The sequence below is a fragment of the Raphanus sativus genome, unplaced genomic scaffold (assembly GCF_000801105.2).
Source record: "Raphanus sativus cultivar WK10039 unplaced genomic scaffold, ASM80110v3 Scaffold3771, whole genome shotgun sequence".
Lineage (NCBI taxonomy): Eukaryota > Viridiplantae > Streptophyta > Magnoliopsida > Brassicales > Brassicaceae > Raphanus > Raphanus sativus.
In genome coordinates, this window is record NW_026619075.1 from 739 (window position 1) to 8,363 (window position 7,625).

General features: G+C 36.2%; 1 long non-coding RNA gene across 3 annotated transcripts; it reads right to left on the reverse strand.

The window, feature by feature from the left end:
• Positions 1-3,318: 3,318 nt before the first annotated feature.
• Positions 3,319-6,556, reverse strand: LOC130506897 (uncharacterized). 3 transcript variants are annotated; one of them, XR_008942163.1, is made up of 7 exons: positions 6,406-6,556; positions 6,015-6,327; positions 5,240-5,344; positions 4,788-5,120; positions 4,485-4,697; positions 3,853-4,376; positions 3,319-3,764 (listed from the first exon to the last, which is right to left on the reverse strand). It is a non-coding gene; the product is annotated as an uncharacterized LOC130506897 (long non-coding RNA). The 3 variants fall into 3 exon arrangements; XR_008942164.1 differs by having other exon boundaries at positions 4,788-5,115; positions 5,974-6,327; XR_008942162.1 differs by having other exon boundaries at positions 5,974-6,327.
• Positions 6,557-7,625: the final 1,069 nt, after the last annotated feature.

Below are 7,625 nucleotides of genomic sequence, written 5' to 3' on the forward strand. Positions count from 1 at the left end.
TATTAAAATCCAATATAATTATTTATTAATACGGATAATAGAGATTTTAAATGCTCTAATGCCCACTCCTAGTAATCATTTTATGATAGATAAACAAAACAAGCATATTTACCTATTTTCTATGGTAGATAGTTGAATTTAAATGAAGTCAACATACACATATATATAGTATACTAGGGTAAGTCCCACTGTTGGGTGTGTAAATAACAAATTCAAACTCTCAGTATTGTCTTAATGGACAAAGAATGGTACTGACTTGGTTCTATTTCATGACAATAAGACTAAAATAGAAAGTTTGACCAAAAAAAAAAAAGACTAAAATAGAAAGCTTTCAGACTTGGTGTCCAATGAGAGAAACAAGCTATATATGTTAGTACAAGAATCATGGGTACATTCGGCGGCTCATGAGTATGTGTCAACTTACAAAAGTAAAAGTACATTCACCACCACTGCAGTTGGTGATATGGGCCTCCCTTGACTGTATTGTATCCTCGGGGGACCTTTTCCTATTGAAACTCTTAACATTTATTTCACTGCAACCATACATGTCTTGGATAAATGACCCATTTTCCACAAGTCGTGCATCTTGATAGCAGCCACGGACGGGTATGTGTACTCAACTCGAGTGTCTTTGCCCTGTAAAATTGAAGTTCATTGAGCTTGGTAGGTCTTTTGTTAAAAGTACAAAGACCTTTGCCACACACACTGAGCTGTTTCTGGATGTCGTCTATCCGGTACTCCCAACACTGGGCTAGTAATGAATACATGCTCATTGCGTAGAAGGATCCATTTAGACATAACTACAGGAATTCAGGCTAGATTCAAGATTCGGAATTTCATTGATGTTTGGTTCAGAACGTATACAGGAGACTTTTCCGTTTTCGAGTATGAGAAACTCCTCCCATAGTGGTGAAGGATCAACAAATACTGAATCGATACCATATCCTTCCCAGTAACTTCCACTTCGTACCTTTTTAAAAAGAGATTTTTTGTTCTTTGAGCCACATGAACCCAGGAACGATCAGGAACTGTACTTTTTTTTTTTTTTTTTTTTTGACCTCCTCCCGTTTCTCCGCGGCGGCAGAGACCTCCGGTGGAGGCATCTTGGCGGCGGCGCTCAATATTTTGTTGAAGACGCTCGTGAAAACCCTGTCGCTCAGAAAATCGCCTCCTTTTGTTTATTTTTATTCTGCCAGAAACATATTCTACAGTGGAGGAAAACATGATTAGTGATAGATTAGCTCTGTTTTGTTCATTCCATTCCACATGAATTATCTATCTCTTAATATATTCATCTTTTTTTGCTCGGGGATGGTGCTTTTTTACAGAACAAAAACAAAAACAAAAAAGTTCCCTCTGTTTGTGTAGCATTCTGCTCCATGTTTGTAAGAGACTTTCGATTTGTTTCAAACGCTAATCTAATCATGTGGAAATAAATTTGTGATTTTGTAGCTACTATCCACAGTTACACTAACTTGGCAACACATGAGCATTAAAAGCGATTTGATTCGATTTGTTTAAACATACTTGGCAACACACAAGAATAAATAGTTGAAGACTATTGTGATCAAAACACACTCCTAAAGTTCAAGAAATCATCCGTGACAGTTTTTTTTGCAGAGAGGATTCCAAGGTCTCTAATCGACAGTGCTGCATGCGAGTCTCTTAGGTTCTCCAAGTTCCCTAGGAACTGTTACCAAACAACAACACAGCTCATTTATTTTTCATCAGTGTTACAAGAAACCAAAATATAGCTGGGAAGAGAGCTACTCAGTTTAGGTCTATATGATCAAGTATTAAGATAGAAGGAGCCATTTGGGGTTATACCTTGAGAAGCATATTATATGCCTCCAGTAAACGGTTAGCAGCAGGACCAAACCCATGAGAATCTGAGGCACTTCCATCATGTCAGTCCATGGACGGATCTCCTGCAAAGGCCATATGCATACCGAACAGTTCATTTCCCAATTTCAGGAAAAGCCAAGTCAAAGCATAGCAGATTTTCATATCTATAGAGGAACTCCTGTTCTCAACATTTTTGGTGTCAGCTTATCTAGGTTGCCAGGGAGAGAGCACGAAAACACAGTACCTTTGTGTAGATTGTGTTGAACGCTCTAACAGTTTCAAGAAACGATTCTAAACGTGCCCTTAGTTCAGATTCCACTTCGTCTGGCTTGTAGGCATGCTAAAAAGAAAACAGTATTCAAATCCAGTATTAATTTCACTGGTGGCGGTTAAAGCGCATGAATTGGAAAAGAAATGAAAAATGACTGTTGCCTCCTATCAACAAGTCAATATAGTAGGGTGCGTATTAGTTAAGATAATGAAGTTGAAGTCTTGGCTACATCAGAACCATAAGCTAACTCTTAACATTTTCAGGAAGATATATATATATTTAGCAAATGGTATCTATGGTGGACACATCATGGATTTTTACCTATGTCATAATATTTATCAAAATCATTTCATACGTTTCTAAGTCTTGTTTTTTTATCTAGTGTCAGATTTGCTTGTGGGTTCGTTTAAGAAGTCTTAGGATTTGTTAGGAGATGTTGCCGTGTTTCAAATATGTATCTTTCTAATGTTATCAATGAAAACCAGAGGAAAAAGAAAAAAAAAACCTAGAAAATATGGATAATGGGAGGTTTGAATGATCTCAGGTTAAGGGGTTTCAGCTATATAAATTTTAACCAAACTAGTCGAAGTATCATATTGTTTTAAGCTCGGAAATCTAACTTTTATCATTTAAACATTGTTAGCCATCTAACGGGACTCATAGAAGCAAAATTCATATGTTAGTTTGGAAAAGTAAATTTATATCTTCAGTTCCTCTCAGGCAAACAATGTTAGTTTGGAAAAGTAAATTTATATCTTCAGTTCCTCTCAGGCAAACACACAATAACTAAATAACTACAAAAAGGAACTATTAAGTAGGAGAAAAACAGTTCATACAAGAATATATCGACTGGATCTGCACATCAGTAGGGAACAGTTTGCATTCCTCAGAAAATATCAGAGACTGTCTCTCTGCAATAGCATCAATGAACTCAATATCTTTCACAACTGACTGTGCTCATCAATTCTGAAGAACAAGATTTTGCTGAGAGAAAGGAGACTTATCACCTAACAACCTTGTAGAAACAAAAGAAGAACACTCTGTTTGCAAAAAGAAGCTAATTTTCGAAGGCTAATCAAGCAATTTAAACAGACTCAAAATAAAAACTAGAGTTTATCATCAAAAGATAGGAACATAGGTGTTTCCATCATGCTGCAACAAAATCAAGAGTTTCCATATAGCTGCAACAAAAGCTTCTCATATGACCTTTAATACCCTTCTTTCATGTCAACCAAAATAAAAACAAGAGTTTATCATGGAAAGATAGGAGGAACATAGTGTTTGAAACAATAAGTGTTTCCATCATGCTGCAACAAAATCAAGAGTTTCCATCTAGCTGCAACAAAAGCTTATCATATGACCTTTAATACCCTTCTTTCAGGTCCCCCAAAATAGCGTGCTCCATCAAAGAGTAGGGACCCTGGCCATTTATCAGCGCTCTCCGAGATGTTGCTGTGCTCACTTGGAATGACCAAGACAAGAGAGTAACCACTGTCCTTCATGTCTTCAAACATCTCCATGTAGTAGGGGTCATCAAAGAAATGATCCGAGACTAGGATCAAACTTCCTACATTATTCTTCAGAGGAGCTTCACGTGACAAGAGATACATGTCATTCAGCATTCTGATACGTCTCGAGGCTTCATCGTCTGGAAAAAGAAGAAAAAGAAAATCAACGCAAGTGAGATATATATAGATTACATATACATACATACAAAGAAAAAGGCTGGAATTCACCTCCGTGAAAAAAGTTGATCCTTGAATCCAACGGCATACGAGCAAACTTTTCAAACGCTTCTACTTCACGATAGGCCCGGATTGTAATATTATCACTATAAGCTCTTCCAATAAGTGCAGAGAGAGAGAGAAATAGGGAATGGGGAATCAATAGCGTCCCAGAAGATGACGGTCCTACTCTCTTCAACCTCTTCATCAACATCATCCTCTTCATCACTATCAGTTGCCAAATACTCCACCGTCCACGGACGTGCAAAGCAAGCGGCAAGTTCTTTTGCATTCTCCGAACTTAAAAGGGGCATTATAGGCTTTTCTTCACCTAAAAATCGAGCATTGTCAATAAGAGAATCAACACCAAAGTCAAACTCTACATAAGGTGGCGGCTCTACAAGAAGAACGGTGTGACCCCTCGCTTTCAAACAGGACAGAACCCTCCTCAACTCACTAGTCACAGAGAAAGGTTTGACTATTACAGCAACAGCTGCACCTAGGCTCAGCCTTCAGTTTGTGGTAAGCCTGTGTGACTACATAACACAAATCAAAGACAAGAAAATCAACGCGGAAGTGAGATATATATATAGGGCCCCTGGAAAAAAAAACAAAAACAAAGAGAGTGTTGTGAGGAATTTTACGTTTGGGTCCGTAGAAGATCCTTCCGGTGCTGACCAACAACGCATCGTGGACGTACTCAACATTGAGTTTCTTACAATCCACACAGATAAACGGAGGCTTCACGAAGCCCAGTCTACCAAGAGCCTCTATGATATTCTTACGAACACTAGTAAGATCTTTACTCCTAGGGACTGGGAAGTGATCCATGTTCCAGAAGAACAATGTATCGCTCGCTGGACAACAAGGCATAAACGAATTTACGACAGATCGATATCTAACAAACAAATTTTCGAGTAAGAAGAGATGGAGAGAGGAAATCTAACCATAATATGTGACTTTGGACTTTAACTTTAACATGGCTCCACGATGACGATCGGCGACTTTCTCGAGCAATTCTGAGAGAGATCTTTCTTCTTGTGACTGCGATGTTTTGCTGAGAGGTATAACTGTAAGCTGTGCCTCGCATGTTTTTAACCCTTGGATCTCAAATTAGCGTGTTGGCATACTCTCAACCGTGCATTTCTTTAAAATCCTAATAGTGTTTCGAAATCCCTAGCCAAAACCTGCGTCGATTGTAATATCCCAATGGGCCCGGAAAAGGCCTCGTGTGATTATTTGGTGTACAAAGACAAGACTTGCCGTCCCCACAGCCTGCACTATTTTTTAAAATGTCTTTTGCAACTGTTCTAATAGTATTGATTATGGACGGACTGAAACTTATAACAAATATATCTTGAGCTCGATCAATTTGGACCTATCACAAACTCCAACTTACAGTTTCTTTTCCCAGGACACACTCTGAGGTTGATTGGATGCAAGCCGTAGAACCTTTCCACAGCCATCTGTGTAAACCAATCGAACTTTTACTTCTCTGATGAACCTACAGCCAAATAAATAAAACAAAAGTTAAAATGTAGCTGTACAACTCATTTCTACAGCAAAGAAAAAACAAGCGCTCTCTAAACTTTTTATATATTTTTCTCTCCGTATAAGAGTAACATATATATTGACGTGAGTTTTTGATAGTTCGCAGTCCATGTCTTTTTATTTTAATAATTATAAGAATAAATATGTAACACCGGTCTCCTCCTCTCTAGAGATCAGGGTGTTACTACTAGTATAAGGCGAATTTAAAACCGAATCAAAAAGACCGGAGAAAACATTAAACCTTTTATTAAAATAAAAAGCGGAAATAAACACTTTTAAAATGAAAGACAAAATAAGTTTCACCAAACCGAAACAAAACGATTATGAAGATATCCAACTACTCATCATATTCACCATTCATTATGACTTCTCACCAAGGCACACCAGATCGAATAAGAAACGAAACAAGAGATAAAATTAATATATATAAAAGTAGGGTTTATGGAAAGGATTAATTGCTGCTTAAGAAACAAGAAAAGAGACACGCTTGACCAAATTACACAATTAGGGATCATTATAGTAACATGAGTATCACGGTTTGACAACCAATGTGGCAAGCGATTAATAATGGAAGAGAGAAACCTTGGTGCACAAGAAAGAGGTAAACTTGCCCTAGATCTTACGCTTCTCCTTGGTTAAGGACGCGACACATTCTCCCACAACACGGAAACGTCCCCGGTGACAAGGGCTACATCTCCGATGGTCATCAAACAGGTAGATCGGGGATTGGTCGCGTCAAGACGTGGCTCCGGCTCGGGGCCGGATCTGGGTAAAGCCGGATCGAAACATTAGCCTGGACTCCACAAAATTTAGAGAACATGAACACCAACCCCTAAAATTGTTAAGAAATATTTCAAGTCTCCAAATTTTCAGATCCGGCCCTGCTCCGGCTTCATCTTCACTTCTTGTCTCGGTCACGTTCTCCATGGCACGGATCTGGTAATAGGGAAGATGAATAGCAAATAATAAGGAAAACAACAACATATAAGAAGAAGAAGAAGAAAGTATCATTACGGGAAGGGAGAGAGGTAAGGAATCGAAGCTGGTGGGAGACGTTTGACGGCATGACTCTTCTCACGAGGTGATAAAAAGTGGCTGAGTTTTGTGGAAAATTATATATATACGTCTACAAGTATGTACGGTTAGGGTTAGGGTTAGGGTTAGGAAACAAATTGGCTTGGTTTAGTATAATGAATGGTTCGGTTTAAGTAGATAATTATGATAAACTGGAAACAAAACCGGTTTTCGAAAAGAATCACGGATTAGGGTCGTTAAAGAATATAAAAATAATATAAAAATATTATTTTCTATATATTTTAAAAATATATAAATTTTCAAATAATGTATAATACATTTGATTTATAAAAATAATATAAAGTACATGAATTTTAAAAGGGAAAATTTTACTTTTACCACATTATCAGTATACTATTAATTATGTTTTCTTTCACCAAGTGATATTTTCAAAAATACATTCTTCATTAAAGAGGCAAAAGATTTATATACAATGCTTTATAAATATATAAATATAAATAATCTTTAAAAAGAATAAGAAATAGAAAATTTATTTTTATAGTTTTGGAATTATAACTTTTCAAATTTGAATTTTTTTCTTGCAAATTTCTTTTAGAAATTTGAAAATTCTTTTTGAATCTATCTTTCTTTTTTAAATCCTAAACCTCACATTTCAAAACTCTATCCCTCAACTTTAAACCCAGTTTTAGAATAGTTAAGCATATGATTACAAGTGTTTATTTACCTCTTTCAAAATAAATATAAATGTAGTTAAAATAAACATGAAAAGTGGTAGTTTTGGCAATTTCTCATTTTAAAATCCGGATAACATACCATTCGTTTTAGATATGCTGAATAGGTTTTGTGTTGCATGTTGCTTAAAAGATATAGTTGTTGTCCTATAGTTTTAGTATTTAAACATGAAATTGTTGTAATTTTTTTTTAATTCATTATATCAATATTATTTACTATGTGCTGTAATTTTAATTTTTAACATTTACACCAAAGAAATTAGAGGACAAATTTAAAAGTTAGAGCCAAAAACTTACAATTATAGCAAAAAAACAACGCTTAATTTCTACTGTAAAAATATAAAGCTATAACTCTTACCAAACAAGCCCTCTATTTTTAATCAAAATCGATCTGAAAAGGGGATTAGGTTAGAGAACAGATTCATAAGACACTTGAGATTCAATCATACATAAGAAATTATATAGCTT